General features: G+C 38.5%; 1 long non-coding RNA gene and 1 pseudogene across 1 annotated transcript in view; both read right to left on the reverse strand.

Annotated features, from left to right (window-relative positions):
* LOC141569613 (uncharacterized) overlaps window positions 1-20,955 on the reverse strand; it is a 99,348-nt gene that overhangs the window by 5,573 nt on the left and 72,820 nt on the right. The gene's annotated exons all lie outside the window — the stretch shown is intronic.
* Window positions 7,898-11,000, reverse strand: LOC109439103 (cold shock domain-containing protein E1-like; annotated as a pseudogene).

Here is a 20,955-nt window from a genome sequence, read left to right on the forward strand (position 1 = left end):
CTTTAGGGTTTTCTATGTATAGCATCATGTCATCTGCAAAGAGTGACAATTTAACTTCTTCATTCCCAATTTGGATGCCTTTTATTTCTTTCTCTTGCCTGATTGCTCTGGCAAGGACTTCCAACACTATCTTGAAAAGCAGAGGTGATGGGAGACAGCCCTGTCATGTTCCTGAACATAGAGCAAAGGGCTTCAGTTTTTCACCATTAATTATGAGATTAGCTGAGGGCTTGTCATATATGGCCTTTATTATGTTAAGGTATTTTCCTTCTATACCTATTTTATTAAGTATTTTAATCATAAATGGATGTTGTAGCTTGTCAAATGCTTTTTCTGCATCAATTGATATAATCATATGATTTTTGTCCTTTATTTTGCTTATGTGATGTATCACATTGATGGATTTGCATATGTTGAACCATCCTTGTGTCCCTGGGATGAACCCCACTTGGTCATGATGAATAATCTTTTGAATGCATTGTTGTATTTGATTTGCTAGAATTTTGTGTAGGATTTTTGCATCTGTATTCATCAGAGATATTGGTCTGCAGATCTCTTTTTGTGTGCTGTCCTTACCAGGTTTTGGTATCAGGGTAATGTTGGCCTCATAAAATGAGTTAGGGAGTACTGTCTCTTCTCAATTTTTTGGAAGAGTTAGAGCAGGATTGGTATTAGATCCTCTTTGAAGGTTTGGTAGAATTCACTAGTGAAGCCATCTGGTCCCGGACTTTTGCTTTTGGGAAGATTTTGGATGACTGATTCAATTTCCTTACTGGTGATCGGTCTGTTTAGATTTTCCAGTTCTTCCTGGTTCAGCCTTGGAAGGCCATATGTTTCTAAGAACTTGTCCATTTCTTCTAGGTTATTGCATTTAGTGGTATATAGTCCTTTATAGCATTCTTGGATGAGCCTTTGTATTTCTGTGGTGTCCGTGATAACTTCCCCTTTTTCAATTGTAATTTTGTTTATTAGTGTCTTCTCTCTTTTTATTTTAGTGATCCTAGCCAAGGGTTTTTCAATTTGGTTAATCTTTTCACAGCACCATCTCTTTGTCACATTAATTTTTTCTATTGTCTTTTTGTTCTCTATTTCATTTCGTTCTGCTCTGATTTTTATTATTGCCTTTCTTCTGCTGACCCAGGGTTTCATTTGTTTGTTCTTCTTTTACTAGTTCTTTAAGGTGTAACATGAGGTTATTTATTTGGGATTTTTCTTGTTTCTTGAGATAGGCCTGTAATGATATAAATTTCCCTCTTAAAACTGCTTTCATTGCATCCCGTAAATTTTGGTAGGATGTATTTTCATTGTCATTTGTTTCTATGTATCTTTTTTTAGTATATGTGCTGCCGAAACGAGCACAGTTTCTATGTATCTTTTGATCTCTCTTCTAATTTCTTCTTTGACCCAGTCTTTCTTTAAAAATATGCTGTTTAATCTCCATGTATTTGTGTTCTATCCTGCTTTCTTTTTGCAGTTGACATCCAATTTCAAAGCCTTGTGTTCAGAGAATACGCTTGGTATGATTTCAATCTTCTTAAATTTGCTGAGGCTAGTTTTATGTCCCAATATATGGTCTAGCCATGAGAATGTTCTATTTGCATTAGAAAAGAATGTAGTCTGATGTTCTAGGATTAACTGCTCTATAAATGAATTTATGTCCATTTTATCTAATGTGTCATTTAGGGCTTCTATTTCTTTGCTTATTTTTTGTTTGGGTGATCTATCCATAGCTGTCAATGTATTTTGATGTATTTGCTATAATTGTGTTTTGGTTAATTTCTCCCTTTAGTTCATTAGTAGTTGCTCTTTATATTTTGGTGCTCCGTGATTGGGAGCATAAATATTGATGACTGTTATGTGTTCTTGTTGTATAGTTCCCTTTACCACTATGAAATGTCCATCTTTGTCTCTTGTTACCTTTTTTATCCTGAAGTCTGTTTCATGTGATATCACTATAACTACAACTGGTTTTCTCTGAGTACCATTTGCTTGGAGTGTCAATTTCCACCCTTTCACTTTGAGTCTATGCTTGTCCTTGTAGCTGAGATACATATCTTGGAGACAACATATGGTTGGGTTTAGTTTTTTTTTTTTTTTATCCAATTTGCTACTCTGTGCCTTTTTTATTTGTGAATTCAGTCCATTTACATTTGGGTGATTATTGATATGTGAGGATTTCCTATCATTTTATCTTTGGTTTTCTGGTAAGACTGTGTCTCCATTGTTTCTTTGCCTTTTGTTGTTGTCTATTATTTCTGTGTGATTGTATTATATTATTTTCCCCTCTGTTTTTTCTTTTACTACGTTATATATTTCCGTTCTGGATTTTTTATTTTTTTTTGAGGGTTTACCATTACGTTTATGTAAAAGGAAGTTTCACTTTTAGAGTATTCCATTTTTTTCAGCCTGCTTTCTTTTTTCATTCCCTTGTGCTGGTTCTGACCTTTATTCTCTCCCCTTTTATGCTTTTGTTGTCACAAAGTATTCCTATTTATGCTGTTAGTTTCTGTGGTGCAGTAGCAAGCTGTCTTTTTCCTCTTGTTGTGTGTGTGTGTGTGTGTGTGTGTGTGTGTGTGTGTGTGTGTGTGTTTCCCTTCTTTACCCTGTATGTTATGTTTAAGTGTATAATGTCCTATTTGATGTAGGGATTGCCATTTCCTGCTTCTGTCTGTTCATAATACTACTCATGGTTTTGTATTCTTTGCTTTTTTTTTCCAGGTCAAATAGCTTCCTTAGTGTTTCTTGTAGTTCAGGTCATGTGTTAGAGAATTCCCTCAGCTTCTGTATGTCTGGAAAAGTCTATATTCCTTTTTCATATGTAAAGGATATCTTTGCTGAATATATTATTCTTCTCTCATTATTTTTCTCTTTCAATAGTTCGAATATTTGATTCCACTCACTCCTGGTTTTTAGAATTTCTGCTGAAAATTCTGATTATAACCTAATGGACTTTGCTTTGTAGGTTATCATCTTCTTTTCCCTGGCTGCCTTGAGGATTCTTTCTTTGTCGTTGATTTTAGACAGCTTCAATACAATGTGACTTGGAGAAGGCCTGTTGGGATTGAGGTAATTAGATGTTCTATTTGCTTCTTGGATTCAAAGACCCATTTCTTGCCACAAGTTTGGGAAGTTCTCGTCGACTGTTTTTTTAATATACTCTCTGTTCCCTTCTCTCTTTCTTCTCCTTCTGGTATGCTCATTATTCTTATGTTGGTCTTTCTGATGGAGTCAGAAAGTTCTTTTAGAGTTCTTACATTTCTTTTAAGTCTCAAGTCTCTCTCTTCTTCCATCTGTCTCTTATCTAGATTTTTATCTTGGTGTCACTGTTTCTTTCCTCCATCTGGTCAGGTTTATTACATAAGCTGGCTATTTCACTCTTCATTTCTTTTATTGAGTTGTTAATCTCTAGAAATTCCATTTGGTTCTTTTTTAAAATTTTAATCTCTTCAGTAAAATGCTCATGTTGTTCTTTGATTGTGTTTCTGAGTTCATTAAACTGCCTTTCTGTGTTTTCTTGTATCTCGTTGAGTTTTTTCAGAACTGCAATCTTGAATTCTCTGTCATTTAAGTCACATATTTCCACGCCTTTGAGTTCATTTTCTGGAGACTTTTCAGTTTCTTTCAGAGCTGCCTTGTTACTTTGGTTGTTCATGGCTATTAATGAATTATTATTTCTCTTCCTAGACATCTACAAGAATGAGTTCTGCAACAAGTTGGTAGGAAAATGTCTTTCTTTCGCTTTCCAGTAAGTGTTGGTGGAATGTTTTATTTTCTCTCCTGCTGAAGCCTTTTATTCTCTGTTATGCTGTAATGTTATATTTTCTCTGTCTTGTTCTGACTTCTCACACAATATGGGATCTTTGGAAGGTGGGCTTCTCCTCTGTGAGCAGGTCACCTGGGTCACCTGGCACCACCTCTGTGGGGGGATATGGAGAGCTTCTGAAGTTCCAAAGCTCTTCCTGCACTAGTCAGAGCCTGTGTGTTTCAGCGGCTCTGTTTACCCCTGCAGGCCTCCGTCCATATAGGTGGGGGCAGGTTCGGGGTGGGTTGTGAGAGGTGGCTCTGAGCAATGGGGGCAACCACTAGAACAGCATCCAAGATTTCCTCTCCTTTGCCAGAAATAATTGGGTTGAGAGCCTGTGGCTGCAGGGCCGCAGCTCTCAGAACTACAAATATTCTGTTCTGATGTGACACTGATGTGACACTGCTACCAATTCCACTCCTAGCACTGGACGGTTGGGTTGGTGTGAGCCCTGTGAGCGTAAGGAGGGGTCAGCTAGGCTCTGTGTCTGGCCTTCCATCCTCTGCTTGGCAGTGAGAGCTTAAATTGCCATTTCCACCCACATTCCCTCCATTTTTGCCATGAGGTTTCTTCCGTGAGTGTTGAGTTCAGCTGTGTTATATGCTGATCCCTCAGGCAGGACTGTGGGTCATAAGCGGAGCACTAGCAGTCCAAATTCTTCCCTCTCCTGTGACTGCGGTAGCTCCGGAAAGCAGGGAGCTCGGAGTTCTGAGCTCTGGTCCATGTACGACCCTTGTCTGTGCACTTCCCTTTCCCTTCCTCTCCCGCTTGCCCAGTTTATCCACCTTTAGATGATTTTAATTGCTTGTCTCTTAGTCTTGCCTGTGTGCTGCACAGGGAGTCCTTTGTGAAATTATAGCTGTTCAATTGGGTGTAAATTCCAGAGATTTCAAGAGGCTCACCTCATGCCGCCATTTCTATGACATAATAATGCAAGTTTCCTGTAAAGTTAAACATACATTTGCTATATAACTGAGCAATTACTCTTCTCGGTATTTACCCTTCACAAATAAATTTATGTAAACAGAACCCTGTATACAAATGTTTCTACCTTCTCTATTCAAAATCCGGAAACCAACCAAATGTATTTCAATAGGTAAGTTGGTTAAAAATCTTGGGTACAGCCAATAAATAGGACATACTTTGGCAATAAAAAGAAATGAACTATTGATAGATGTGATAATTAGGATGAATCTCAAAAGCATGCTTACTCAAAGAAGGCAGTCTCAAAGAGTTACATAATACATTGTTTTTTATATGATATTCTCAAAAAGATAAAAGTGTGATGTAGAACACATAGTTATCATTGTCAGGGCAAAGGCTGGAAGAGGGTGTGACTATAAAACAACTGGGGGAGATTTTGTCTCCTCCCAAGGGTCCACTTGCCAATGACTTCAGACAGTTCTGGTTGTCACAATTAGAGGGGACTGCTGCTGGCCCCTCTTGGACAGAGGCCAGGGATGCTTCTAAGCATCCTACAATGCACAGAACAGCGTCTCCCAACACAGAGTTTTCTATCCTAATATGTCAATAGTGCCAAGGTTGAAATATCCTGCTATAAAGACAGCACAAGAGAGTTTGTGAAATGGTGAAACTATCCTGACTTTGATAGTGGTTACATAAATGAGTGCATGTGTTGAAATTCATAAGACCAAGGGAAAAATGCATTTTAACATATGATTATTTTAAAAATAAAATAAATTAAAATGTTTATGCCACCTGAGTTGTAGCCCCAAATAAAACAGATGCAAGCTATTCAACACTGGTTTAAATATATAATAGCAATAATCAGAGGGGCAAGTCAGAGAGCACAGAATGCTGTGAAGGTATGCACAATGTTCTATAGCCCCAATTCAATGTTTGTATACACAATAAACTGAGAAATATTGAGCACTAGCATACAAATTCATATCCAATGGCTTCAAACCAATAGTATCCTGAAAACCTTTTGTTTTCCAAACTTACAGAACTCTTTCAAGAACTGATATCTCCCAAGTTAAAAAGTATTTAAACAAATTTCTCTTCTCTTTTGTTTCACTTCCATTTATTTTGATAGTCTAAAAAAGTTAATTTATTCCTTTTGATTCTGAATAGAATATAGGGTATAAGCCTATTGTTGTCAAATTTATTTCTGTCAAGTTCTCTTTCTTTCTAACTAACCATGTACTAATCTATCCTTTTATTTAACAAGCGAATAGAAATATGTATCAGTGAAATTTTTTAGTGTCTCAAAAATCAGTAAAGCTTTCTTTGCTTCCATCTTTTGCCATTAACAGGAAACTGGAGAAAGCAAAAATGTTTTGTGTTTATAAAGGTAAATGACCTATTTACCCAGAGAAGATCAAACCTCAAATGACAAAAGGGAAGATAAAAGCGCCTGCTGGCTCATCCCCTGAGCTGACCCCTGTCATCTGAGACACTGACCAGGGACCTTATATGTGGTCAATGCAAGATGAGGGCCAAGAAATCATACCAACTTGTTCTGGTGATATAAAGTTGAACAGAAGCTACACCAAGGTTCAGGTGCCTGTATTTTACTATTTATAAAGTAACAAGATTCATTTGAGGCACAACTTTTAAATTTTGTTTTGTTTTGTTTTTAAATCTAAAAACAACAACAACAACAACAACAACAAAAAACTGGATCCTAGACGCTGCAGTGACCTAGTGCAGCAAGTTTGAGCATTCATCCTTTGTTGTTTTGTTGAAATATGTTTAAATTATCACATTGCTGGCTCACCTCATTTGAATGAAATTCTGTACCATACATACTAATTGTAGTAAAGTTTACCTGCCCCCCATCCAAGGGGAACAAAAACTACTCTGGAAGATAATTTTCATTGAAATTTGACCAAACTTCATTAAGTGGACTGTAACAAGATTATAAATGATATGAAAAATAACATTTTAACATTTGGCAATTAACTTAAAGAAATGGTTTGCCTATACAAATTTTTGTACTTTTTGGTATATTCTACCCTCATATGATACTCAGAATTAAAGCATAATGAACAGACTGCAACTGAGTGCTAAGGTTGCACTCATTAGTATCTTGCCAGAAGTAATGAAGGTGCATAATATCAAGTGCAGAATTTCATAGGGGCAAAAAGATTCCAGTCTACATTTTTCACTTATATAGGCAAAGTGGATTTTGCAATTACTGGTTGCATTAAATGCACCAAATAAAGCTCCTAAAATTGATACTACAAGATGCCACCTTAAGTTCTCCAGGCTGCAACTGTGCATAATTTTAAAATAGTTTTCTTATGCTAAGTGAAATAAGTCAGACTGAGAAAGTCAAATACCATATGATCTCGCTTATATGTGGAATCTAGAAATCAAAATAAATGAACAAACAGAACAGAAACAGACTCATCAATACAGAGAACAAACTGATGGTTACTAGATGGAAGCGGTGATGGGGGCTGGGTGAGAAAGGTGAAGGGATTAAGAAGTACAAATTGGTAGTTACAAAAGAGTCAGAGGATGTAAAGTGCAGCATAGGGAATATAGTCAATAATATTGTAAAAAATATGTACAGATGGGTACTAGACTTATCTGGGGGATCACTTTATAAATTATATAAATGTCTAACCACTATGCTATACACCTGAAACTAATATAAAATAATATTGAATGTCAACTATAGCTAAAAAATAGTCTTGGAGACATATGGTACAGTGTAGTGAGTATAGTCAATAATATTTTAATAACTATGTATAGTGTCAGATGGGTACTAGACTTATTAGGGTTATCACTTTGTGAGGTATATAAATGTCTAATCACTATGTTGTTTTGTACACCTGAAACTAATATAAATACATAAATACATAAAATATCACATATAAAAACATGAAAAAATAAAAGTAAATTAAAAAATAGTAAAATGTTTTTCTTAAATGTATTTATTTTTTTAAACATAACACGAGGAAGGTGTTAAAACTGGTATAATTTTACTAACCATTGTCACTCCAATAAATTTAATTTAAAAACCTGTTATAATAGGTCAATAGAATAAGTATTTCATATTTTGGGAGGAAGGAAGAGGGAGATATTCAGAACCGTTTACCAGAATCCCAACTTGATCATAGTGGATTAATGCTGTGCTTTGTGCATGTAGTTAGTGAATGACACCCGCCTGATGGATATTTTTTCTGCACCAAATCCCATTGAGCTATCTGGTCCCCTTGGCTGACAAAGAACAGTTAGGCCAGGAGCACTGGTATCATTCAGGTTGATGTTCTCCAAGCAATTGACCAACCTATCAGGTGATGGAGCTGTTATAGTCTTGGGACCCTCACAGACTCGTCAAACATTACAATCACTGCCCTTGCTAGTGTGCTGATTAAGAATCACTGAGAATTCCACCTCATCTTCAGCCATCTTGAACTGCTTTCACATAGTAAAAGAGCTTCTTGCTATCTCCTACTTTATAGTTAATGAGGCTGAACTGATCTTTCACACACTCCACTGTGGCCCTCCGCAGGGGTGTGATGTTGTAGGCCAAAGTCTGTGCATTTTGGCTCAGGACACACAATTGTAACTTGACAGTCTCCCCTTTCTGTAGGCAATCCCATTTATTGGTTATTCCAACTATGCCAAATGGATAGACCTAACTTTTCATATCACCATTCTCCATGATCTCAATCATTCCTTGGTACTCGGTCTGTGTTGGATCAACACTCCTCAAGGGGCGAATGGCTTCTCCTAAGTAGATGACAGGATCAGCTTCCTCAGTAATGCCATTCACTGAGTGTGTTTTGTTGACCTTTTCTACACTGACTTTGTTGCCTTTCCCTTTGGACATGCTGTACTCGTCCATGACCCCAATTCCAGGCTATCGACATCACCAGAGAACTCACTGTAATGGAAACAGATTTCCATATCATGATTGTCTGTTTCAATTAATCCAAGATTATCCTTCAGAGGCGCCACATAACTCAAGTATCTGGGAGTTAGAATTATGACCTAAAAGTTGCACACAAGTTGCAATCAGCTGTCCAGGCCTCTGTTTGTCACTAATTCTAAGTTCAACCTTATCTCCTATTTGAGGAGAAGTAGATCCTCCCAAATCCTTGGCTTGAAAAGCAATAGTCAATTTCACCCACAATCGTTATAAGCAATAACACCAGCCTTAGCCTCCTTTTCTTTGCCTTTATTTGGGCTAGTGGTTTTATGATGGGAAAAAGTGGCTTCTTTTTCTACAGTGCCCAGAAAACGATGATCTGAATGGAAATGGAACAAAACTGTGCCCTTGGGAAGATTTTAAATCCTAATAGCAGAGAGCACATCAGGAAACACAGTAAACTCTACTTTATCTGCAATATGGAGCTGGTTTCCATCCAGAACCTCACTATAGTGGAAGAACACACGAACATCATGGTTCACACACTTGATGAAACCAAAGCCATCTCTCACGTCAGCAATCACACCCATTCCACTGGCTTCATAGTGAACCAAAGTGTGTTTGATAGAATTTCTAGGTTGGTTGTTCATCCTAATTTGTCACGTCATTGTTGAAATATTAAACCTCACATGGTAGCCTTCCATCAGGGTCACCTTAGATTTTGTATCTTTGACTCCAAAGGGAAGTTCTTCAAGAATTACAAAATCAACTTCGATGAGTCCTGGCAATGAATGGGTCATTCTGATTTTTACTGGGTACTTTTGGGATAACTTTGGTTACAGTTCCTTCAAAATACTTAATGCTTGGGCAGCCCAGTCAGGCGGTTAGAGCACCGTGCTCCTAACGCCAAAGGCTGCTTGTTCGATTCCCACACTAGCCAGCTAAGACTGTGAATAACCACTCTCCCTGGAGCTGGGCTCTCCCTGGAGCTGGGCTGCCATGAACAGCTGGAGGTTGGTGTGTGCTGCTGTGTGCTGCTATCGGCTGCTGTGAGCTTTCGTGGGCTGCTGTGAGCGGCCAACCAATCACTGGCGACTGACTGCCTCAGCTGGGTGGAGCGCAAGACTCATAATAAGAGCATGGGCCAGGGAGCTGCACCCTACAACTAGACTGAGAAACAATGGCTTTAAAACCGGGGGGTGGGGGCAAAAAAAACGTTCAATGCTGATATCTTGAAAAATTACTGTTCCTTGAGGAAATAGTCTGACATCTGTAGCAACTTCTTTACCATTTCTGTACTTGATTGTGAATTGCACCTCATCGCCAGGCTGTAAGGCTTCTAAGTCACCCTTAAATTCATTATAGTGAAAGAACATCTCTTTTACACCATCACCTCTTTCAATAAAGCCAAACACCTTCTTCATGTCACAAACTATTCCCTGACAGTGGGCTTGTTTCTTTTTCAACAGCACAATATTTCAAGCGCTTACAGCACCAGTATGTTTCTTGTTATTAATTTCAAAGTTTATTTTAACTCTTGTTTCCAGCAGAATGTTCCCTTCCACAGCTTCAGGGGTTTAAATCAGATAAAAAAAAATTTTAAATGAGTAATAAACTTGACCACATACAAATTAAAACAAAAACTACTTCCCCATTATGTTTGTAGCATACACTCCATGTTGGATTCTGACCTAGGGCAGCTGGAGATTTGCTCTCTAAGTAGTAAGGAACAGCGCACACAACTTGTCCATTCATTCTTCACAGAGGATTTCTGGTTTTATCTTCACCAGTTCAACAGCAATGGCTTTCCCAGTCTGCTGGTCAGATGATGCTTTGAATTCATCATCATCTCCTACTTTTAAGTTCTGCAGGTCGCCATTATGCTGTGAGCAGTGGAAGAAAAGTCAAGCTTGACGTTCTGAACACTGAATAAATCTATAAGAGGTTAGCAGTTTTTCAATAACTCCAGTTTCATGCAGTGCTGCTGAAATACTATTGTGGTACCCATTGTGTCCATTGTTATGGATAAGGTTTAGATCAAAGCTCTTCTCACAGTGATAATCAAATATTGCACTTTCAGTAGTATTTGCTGATTCTTCTTTTTCAGCACACATTTCAAAGGATGAAAGTTGCTAGTATTAAAAAAAACAGCAAGAGAAAATGATCTATCAAGCTAATAAAGAATACCAACTACTAATGCACTGGGGAATCTCATAGTACAGTACTGAAGAAAACAAAGACTACTAGCAGCATTGGGAACTGCTCTTTCAAAGTTGAGTATGCACAAACTTCTTGTTTCAGATCAAGTGCTGTGTCTTCAACTTAAGTGTACTTTTCTTTGATCTTGTTGGTTGTTTTGAGGTTTGAAGCAGCACTTTCTGATGGTAGTCTGTTCTGGTACACTTCAGCCCCAAGAGTTCAGTGTACCCTCTCCAGTGCGTCCATTATGAGTACAGCCTGGTACATGGGAATAAATCTGTATCAGTAAAAAATTTAAATTAAAATTTTTGATTTTGAGATAACTATAGATTCTCATAAAGTATGTCAGATTTGGAGATTGACTTTTTAAAACCTCAGCATAATGCTTTTAAGATTTATACATGTTGTTGCTTATCAATTGTTAGCTCCTTTTTATTGCTTAGTAGTATTCCATGGTATGGATGTACTACAATTTGTTTACCCATTCATTCATTGGAGGACATCAGAGTTATGCCCAGTTTTTAGCTATTATACATAATATGCTTTGAACACCCATGAACAACATAGAACACGAAGAAAATTAGAACTCTAATTGCGTTAGACTGCCATCATGTAATCACAAAGTCCTCCTGCTAAGGAAAATTAAGACAATAAAAAGACAAGAAAGGGAAATCACAGGCCAGTATCTACATCCAGTGAAGATACCCTTAAGGAATAAGACATTATAAGATGAAGAAAAACTAAGAGAATTTTCCACTGGTAGACCTATTCTGTGCCTAAAGTAAGTTCTTTTTTTTTTAACCTTTTCTTTTTTAATTTCTTGGGGTGACAATTGTTAGTAAAGTTACATAGATTTCAGGTGTACAATTCTGTATTACATAATCTATAAATCCCACTGTGTATTCACCACCCAGAGTCAGTTCTCCTTCCATCACCATATATTTGATCCCCCTTACCCTCATCTACCACCCCCCTCCCCCCTTACCCTCTGGTAACCACTGAACTATTGTCTGTGTCTATGAGTTTTTGTTTCTCATTTGTTTGTCTTGTTCTTTTGTTGTTTTTGGTTTATATAGCACATATCAGTGAAATCATATGGTTCTCTGCTTTTTCTGTCTGACTTATTTCACTTAGCATTATAATATCAAGATCCAGCCATGTTGTTACAAATGTTCCTATATCATCTTTTCTTACTGCCGAATAGTATTCCATGGTGTATATATACCACAACTTCTTTATCCATTCATCTATCGAAGGACATTTTGGTTGTTTCCATGTCTTGGCCACCGTAAACAAAGCTGCAATGAACATTGGAGCACACGTGTCTTTATCTATAAATGTTGTCAGATTTCTTGGGTGGATACCCAGGAGAGGGATTGCTGGGTCATATGGCAATTCTATTCATAATTGTTTTGAAGAACCTCCACACTGCCTTCCATAACGGCTGCACCAATCTGCATTCCCATCAACAGTGTACGAAGGTTCCTTTTTCTCCACAGCCTCTCCAACACTTGTTACTATTTGTCTTCTTGATGACAGCCATTCTAACTGGGGTGAGGTGATATCTCATTGTGGTTTTGATTTGCATTTCTCTGATGATTAGTGATGTTGAGCATTTTTTCATATGTCTATTTGCTATTTGTATGTCCTCTTTGGAGAAATGTCTCTTCAAGTCCTCTGCCCATTTTTCAATTTGGTTGTTTGTTTTTTTGTTGTTGAGTTGCATGAGTTCCTTGTATATTCTGGATATTAGCCCCTTATCGGAGGCACTATTTGCAAAAATCTTCTCGCATTCAGTTGGTGGCCTCTTTGTTTTGTCAATGGTTTCTTTTGCTGTGCAGAAGCTTTTAAGTTTCATATAGTCTCATTCGTTTATTTTAGCTTTTACTTCCATTGCCTTTGGAGTCAAATTCATGAAATGCTCTTTGAACCCATGGTCCATAAGTGTAGTACCTATGTTTTCTTCTATGCAGTTTATTGTGTCAGGTCTTATGCTTAAGTCTTTGATCCATTTTGAATTAACTTTGGTACATGGTGACAAAAAGCAGTCCAGTTTCATTCTTTTGCACGTGGCTACTGGATTTTTTTTTTTTTTTGAGTGGTTATCCTTAACTTTATGTGAAAGACAGTTTAATATTTAGAGCATTCCATTTTCTTCAGCATGCTTACATTCTCCATTCCCATATTCCGGTCAGGCCTTTACTCTCCCCCGTTTTATGTTTTGGTTGGCACAAATTGTCCCTGTTGATGGTGGTCGAATAGCCTCCTTTAGTATTTCTTGTAGTGCAGGTCATGTATTAGAAAATTCCCTCAGCTTCTGTATGTCTGGAAAGATCTTTATTCCTCCTTCAAATCTAAAGGATATCTTTGCTGGATGTATTATTCTAGGCTCATAATTTCTCTCTTTCAATAGTTTGAATATTTGGTTCCACTCCCTCCTGGCTTGTGTTTCTGCTGAAAAATTGGATGATAATCTAATGGGCTTTCTTTGGTAGGTTACCGTCTTCTTTTCCCTGGCTGCCTTGAGGATTCTTTCTTTGTCGTTGATTTTAGACAGCTTCAATACAATGTGCCTTGGAGAAGGCCTGTTGGGATTGAGGTAATTACGTGTTCTATTTGCTTCTTGGATTCGAGGGTCCAGTTCTGTCCACAAGTTTGGGAAGTTCTCATCAACAATTTGTTTGAATATATTCTCTGTTCCCTTCTCTCTTTCTTCTCCTTCTGGTATGCCCATTATTCTTATATTGCTCTTTCTGATGGAGTCAGAAAGCTCTTGTAGAGTTCTTTTATTTCTTTCAAGTCTCAAGTCTCTTTCTTCTTCCATCCATGTAATTTCCAGGTTTCTATCTTCGACGTCACTGATTCTTTCCTCCATCTGGTCAACTCTACTACCTAAGCTGGCTATTTCATTCTTAATTACTTCTAATGAGCTCTTAATCTCCAGAAATTCTCTTTGGTTCTTTTTCAAATTTCAGTCTCTTTCGTAAAATACTCATGTTGTTCTTTGATTGTGTTTCTGAGTTCATTAAACTGCCTTTCGGTGTTTTCTTGCATCTCGTTGAGTTTTTTCAGAACTGCAATCTTGAATTCTCTGCCATTTAAGTCACATAGTTCCATATCTTTAAGTTCCTTTTCTGGAGACTTTTCACTTTCTTTCTGAGCTGTCCTGTTGCCTTGGTTATTCATGGCGATTACTGGTTTACTATTTCTCTTCCTAGACATCTACAGGAGTGGCTTCTGCATCAGGTTGATAGGAAGAGGTGTTTCTTTTGTTTTCCAGTACTTGTTGGTAGAATGTTTCATTTTCTCTCCCACTGCAGCCTTTTTTTTTTCTTCTCTCACACAGTAGTGCTATGTTTTCTCTGCACTATTCCAGCCTCTCACACAATGGGGGGATTCCCTGGGACATGGGCTTCTCCTCTGCTAATAGTTCGCCTGGGTCACAAGGCGCAGTGTCCGTGTGGGTATGCGGAGAGCTTTTGATGTTCCAAAGCTCTACCTGCACCAGATTCAGAGTCCGTATGTTTCAGCAGTTCTGTTTACTCCTGCAGGGATCCGCCCAGATAGGTGAGGCCAGGGGAGGGGTGAGTTGTGAGAGGTGGCCCAGAGCAATGGCGGTGACCACCACCACAGCCGGTCCTGCTTCCACAGCTACATCCCCTTTGCCGGAACTAGTTGGGCTGCGAATCTGTGTCTGTGGTCCACCATTCTCAGAACAGCAAATATTCTGTTGTTTTGATCTGACACTGCTACTGTTCCGCTTCTAGCACCGGGCAGGTGGGGTGGGGCGAGCGCTGGGAGGGTAGGGAGGGGGTGGCTAGTCTCAGTGCCTAAGGCTTCTGTTCTCTGCGGCAGTGAGGGCTTAAACCACCGTTTTCAGTCTTCTTCCCTCAGTCTTTGCTCCGAGGTCTCTGCCGTGAGCATTGGGTTCAGCCGTGTTATATGCTGCCCCCTCAGCCCTGTGGGCCATAAACTGAACCCTAGGAGTCTGAGTTCTTCCCTCTCCCGCAGCTGCGGTAGCATCAGTATGCAGCGACCTCAGAGCACTCAGCTAGTTCTGCGTCCTGCGCCCGCATGGCTCTGTCTCTGCACTTCTCCCTTCCATCCTCCCCCATCTCACGCAATTCACCCACCTTTAGGTGAATTCAGTAGTGGTCCTCTTCGTCTTGCCTGTCTGCTGTACAGGGAGTCCTTTGTGGAGTTATAGTTGTTCGATTACTTGTAAATTCAGGGGGAGTTTTACAGAGGCTTACCTCACGTCGGCATTTTGATCACGTCTCTGCCATGTAATTTAACATTTCCTTTTGAGACTTCTTTTTTTTTAATTTTATTAGTTTCAGGTGCACAAGACAAAACAAAACTTAGACGTTTACCATTTATATCCCTCACACTGTGTGAACCCCCCTCCCCCTATCCACTATCCCTCTGACATCGCACACAGCCATTGCATTTCCACTGTCTCTATCCCTAATGCTGTACTCCGCTTCCTGTAAAAATATACATACAAATATATATATATATATATATATATATATATATATATATATATATATTTATAGTTGGCATTCAGTATTGTTCAGCTTCAGGTGTACTGTGCAGAGATCAGGCATCTACATCATCCCTGAGGTGGTCTCCCAAATGAGACACGTGTCCATCGGATACCCTACAACATCTTGACATTATTGATTACGTTCCCCAAATTAATTTTCAAAACCCCGTGGCCATCTTGTGGTTACCGACTATGTTCTAAACCCCTCACCTTCCCCCTTATCCCCACCCCCCCACCCATCTAGCAACCCTCAGTTTTTCCTCTATGTCTCCAAAACTGTTTCTGATTAGTTCATTCACTTATTCTTTTCTTTAGATTCCGCATATAAGTGAGACCATATGGTATTTGTCTTTCTCTGTCTGACTTATTTCACTTAACATAATGTTCTCTAGGTCCATCCATGTTGTTGCAAATAGTAAGATATCTTTCTTCTTTATGGCTGCGTAATACTCCATTGTATAAATGTGCTACAGTTTCTTAATCCAGTCATCTACCGATGGGCATTTCGGTTGATTCCATGTCTTGGCTATTGTGTATAGTGCTGCAATGAACATAGGAGTGCATAAAGATTTTTGAATTACAGTTTTGGATTTCTCCGGATAGATACCTAGGAGTGGGATTGCTGGCTCATAAGGTAGTTCCATTTTCAGTTTTTTGAGATACCTCCATACTGTTTTCCATAGTGGCTGCACCAATCTGCATTCCCACCAACAGTGCACAAGCGTTTCCTTTTCTCCACATCTGCGCCAGCACTTGTTGTTTGTTGATTTATTGATGATAGCCATCTTGACTGGGGTGAGGTGGTATCTCTATGTGGTTTTTATTTGCATTTCTCTGATGGTTAGTGAGGTTGAACATTTCTTCATATGTCTGTTTGCCATCTGTATGTCCTTTTTAGAAAAATGTCTCTTCATGTCCTCTGCCCATTTTTTAATTGGGTTGTTTGTTTTTTTGGAGTTGAGGTGAGTGAGTTTTTTATAAATTTGTGATATTAACTCCTTATCAGATATATCATTGGCAAATATCTTTTCCCATTCAGTAGGATCCCTTTTTGTTTTATTGATGATTTCCTTTGCTGTGAAAAAGTTTTTAGTTTGATGTAATCCCACATGTTTATTTTTTCTCTTACTTCCCTCGTGCGAGGGGATACATCAGTAAAAATCTTACTCCGGGTAATGTCTGTGAAGTTTCTTCCTATATTTTCTTCTAGGAATTTTATGGTTTCAGATCTTACATTTAAGTCTTTAAGCCATTTTGAATTTATTTTTGTATGTGGTGTAAGGAGGTGATCCAGCTTCATATTTTTGCATGTGTCTGTCCAGGTTTCCCAGCACCATTTATTGAATAGACTGTCTTTACCCCACCGTACATTCTTGCTTCCATTGTCATAGATTAAATGGCCATATAGGCATGCATTTATTTCTGGACTCTGTATTCTTTTCCATTGATCTATGTGTCTGTTTTTATGCCAGTACCATGCTGTTTTGATTACTGTAGGCTTGTAGTATAATTTGATGTCAGGTATTGTTATTCCTCCCACTTTGTTCTTATTTCTCAAGATTGCTGAGGATATCTGGGGTCTTTTATGGTCCCATATAAATTTAGGATTATATGTTCTATTTCTGTGAAAAATGTCATGGGTAATTTGATAGGAATTGCATTGAATATGTATATTGCCTTAGGCAGTATGGACATTTTAACTGTATTAATTCTTCCTATCCATGAACATGGTATGTGTTTCCATCTATTTGTATCTTCTTTCATTGAGACTTCTTTTTGATCCATGGATTATTTAGAAGTATGTTTTTTGATTTGTAAGTATATGCTTATTTTCTGTTGTTTTTCTTTTACTGATTACATATTTAATTTCTTTATGGCTAGAGAAGTTACTATGATGTCAGTTCTTTCAATGTTGTTGAAGTTTGTCTCTAAGGTATGGGATAACTTGTTAAATGTTCCATAGATGTTTGAAAACAATGTGTTTTGTACTGTTGTTAGGTGGAAAGTTCTCTCTATACACTTCAATTACAGCATATTGGGTTATTGTATTGTTCAACTCTTTTGTGTTCTTGAAGATATTCTGTCTCATAGTTTTGTCACTTGCTGAGAGTGTGGTGTTGAAGTCCTCTATTATAGTTTTGTATTTGTGTATTTCTCTCTTCATTGCTGTCAGTTTTTCCTTCATAAATTTTGAAGCTTTGTTGTTAGATACATTTGCATTTAAGATAATGTTTTTGATCTGGTAATTGAACCTTGTCATTATGTAGTGTCCCCCTTTGTCTTCACATTTGAAAATACACATTTTTTCTCAACAGTCTCATATTTTAACAGTTTCAATAATTGGTACATTTGAGATTAAACAGAAAAATCAAATTTTACACATGACCTACTGTTTCTATGATCAAAACAGTTTATATGTATGGTTCTAAGTCACTGGGGTGTGAGGTCAGGTTTCTCTTTCCACTACACCTCTATCCAAGGAAAGCCCCCTTCTCTAAAACCCTTTCCTCAACTCCTTCCTTTGAAGAAAGACTGTTGTGATGGGCCAGTTTTCAGAGCACTGTGAGCCGTACCACTGTGCACTGTGAGGTGACACCGATGAATGTAGGTCATGTCTATGCTCTTCTTTCTCCCTTACGATACTAAGCAGTAAACTGAATTGGTGCCTTCTTGTGAAGGCTGGGAGCTGCCATATTACCTTCTCTTCTGTTCTTCTCACAGCAGATTTTGGGGTCTGCCATCCTTGATCATTAGAAGTCAGCTGGTGGTAAGATGCATAATTAGAGTCAAATAGATTCTACTTCATTCTTGAACCCATGCCTATGCTTCAACCCAACTCAATCAGAATGCTCTACACTGAGGCGTACCGGAAACTGACCCAGTGAATTATATCCTGCATACTTGTGTATATGTCCCCTTTAGGGAAAACTCTGGGAGAGGGCAGGGTGGCAATGTAGGGTAGGAGAAGGCCATTATTGTGTCCTCTGAAAAAATAGTAGTCCTATATTATCAGATTCTCACCAGGAACCTCACATTCTACTGCAGGTGGTAAACACCCCTACCCAAATACCATAACCCACATTAAAATGTCACATGTACCCATTCAAATAGACATGTCCTCATATATTGCCGTGTTCTCATCCAGAAGTCAGCACTTGGTGTTTGCAGGCCTGGTTGTTGGACTCCTTATAAAAGACAAGGTACGTTTTTGCAGTTAATTGTTTCAACTATTTGCAAAGTCATCATTTCCTCCCTGTTCTCCTTTCTTCTTCTTCCCTATTCATTCCTTAGAGGATTCTATCCTACTTGGCCTTTTGGGCACCTGCTCTCAATTTTGGGTTCAGTGCAGTATTTCACCAGTGCCTTTCTGCCTTCCTAAAACTTATGATAATGCAAAAACAGTTCTACAGTGGTACCTCGGTTTTTCAACATAATCCGTTCCAGAAGACCATTTGAGTTCTGAAACGTTGGAAAACCGAGGCGTGGTTGCCTATAGAAAGTAATGCAGAATGGATTAATCTGGTTTAGACCTTGAAAGTCAAACCCTAAAACAGCAATTTAGCATGAATTTTACTATCTAATGATATGATAGATCCATAAAATGATACATAATGAAAGCAATAAACACAATATACTGTACTGTAAAAGCAATAATAAACACAATGTAGAAACAGTACTGTAGATGATAAAAATGAAAATGTAATTTTTTCTTACCTGCAATGGTGACAGTCATGGTTTAGATGGGGGGGGGCTCCTCTTCAGTAATCACAATAGGTGACTGTTGTTCAGAGGTTCTGTAGCCCTCTCCCATAATCACTGTAGGTGACTCTTCTCCTGCCATTCCTTCCCTTGATTTTTTTTTTACATCATTGACAACTGGTTTAGACTCACTGGATCTTTTCCTCACCAAAAATTTTTCAATTGACATTTGCTTTTCCCAATGTTTTAAAATTTGTCTGAAGTGATACATACAATTATCGTTGAAAGTGTTAGTGGCATGACTTACCGTAGCTTTATCAGGGTGATATTTTTCAACAAAAATTTGCACTTCAACCCAATTTGCACACATTTCTTTGATCAGTTCAGTAAAAACACTTTCTCTTCCCTCCTCCTCTGAAGACAATTCCTCAGTTGCCACCTGTTGCTGCTCCGTCAGAATGTGCTAAAGTTCTTCTGTGGTGAGTTCAGTCCTGTGGTCCTCCACTAACTCCTCCACATCATCACTACTCACTTCCCAGCCCATGGACTTTCTCAGAGACACAATATCCTCAACAATAGGAGCATCCTCTTCAACATCCTCAAATACGTGTTCAGGGACAGCGTCTGGCCACAATTTCTCCCGTGCTGACATCATTGTTCTGTGAGACACATCCCTCCATGCTTTCTCTATGAGGGCATAGCTATGTAGGACATTGACATGATTCTTCCAGAACTCTCTGAGTGTTAGCTCTTTGTCTGAGGTCACCTCAAAGCACCTTTGGAACAGTGCTTTGGTGTAAAGATTCTTAAAATTAGATATGACCTGCTGGTCCATGGGCTGGATGAGAGGAGTCATGTTGGGGGATCAAAACTTTACATTGATAAAACTGAACTCTGCCATCAACTCGTCCTCCAAGCCTGAGGGGTGAACTGGAGCATTATCCATAGCAAGCAGGCACTTCATTGGAAGATTTTTATCTTGGAAGTTTTTTTTTACTCTTGGCCCAAACACTTCATGAACCCACTCAATAAAAAATGGCCTTGTTACCCAAGCTTTGCTGTTTGCCCTGCACATCACATGCAATTTGCTTTTTATGACATTGTTTTTAAATACCCTGGGGTTCTCAGAATGGTAGACTAGCAAAGGTTTCAACTTAAAATCCCCACTTGCATTCCCACAAAATAAAAGGGTTAGCCTGTGTTTCATGGGCTTGTGACCTGGCAATGATTTCTCCTCCTTTGTTATGTAGGTCTTCTTTGGCATTTTTTCCCAAAAGAGGCCTGTCTCATGACAGTTGAAACTTGTTGGGGAAGGAAACCCTCTGCCTCTACATAATCTTGAAATTCTAAAACAAATTGGTCAGTGTCTTCTTTGTTGGCACTGGCAGCTTCACCATGTCTCACCACATTGTGTATGCCACTTCTCCTCTTCAACTTTTCAAACCACCCTCTACTTGCCTCGAAAATATCACTCTCAGCACTTGTTCCAGGGGTGTTTTTGATGAAGTCAGCATGCATATGCAAAACTTTTCCACAAATTATGCTCTCAGAAATGTTGTCAACGGTCAACTGTTTTTCATTTATTCATACAAAGAGCAATTTTTCCACTTCTTCAATTGTCTGTGTTCTTTGTCTTGTAAGTTTTAACACTTCTTGCAACATTGGCTCCTTTAATGGCTTCTTTATTTTTTAAGATAGTACGAACTGTAGATTTGGCAATACCAAACTGTGTTGCCAGATCACATACATAGACACCACTTTCATATTTAGAAATAATTTCCTTCTTCACCTCTATTGTTGTTCCGTTAATCATTCTCTTGGTTTTGCAGCTTTTATCCATTTCTCACAGCAAGGGGTGAT

Source organism: Rhinolophus sinicus, chromosome 18 (genome assembly GCF_057876585.1).
Source record: "Rhinolophus sinicus isolate RSI-liver-muscle chromosome 18, RSI-T2T, whole genome shotgun sequence".
NCBI lineage: Eukaryota > Metazoa > Chordata > Mammalia > Chiroptera > Rhinolophidae > Rhinolophus > Rhinolophus sinicus.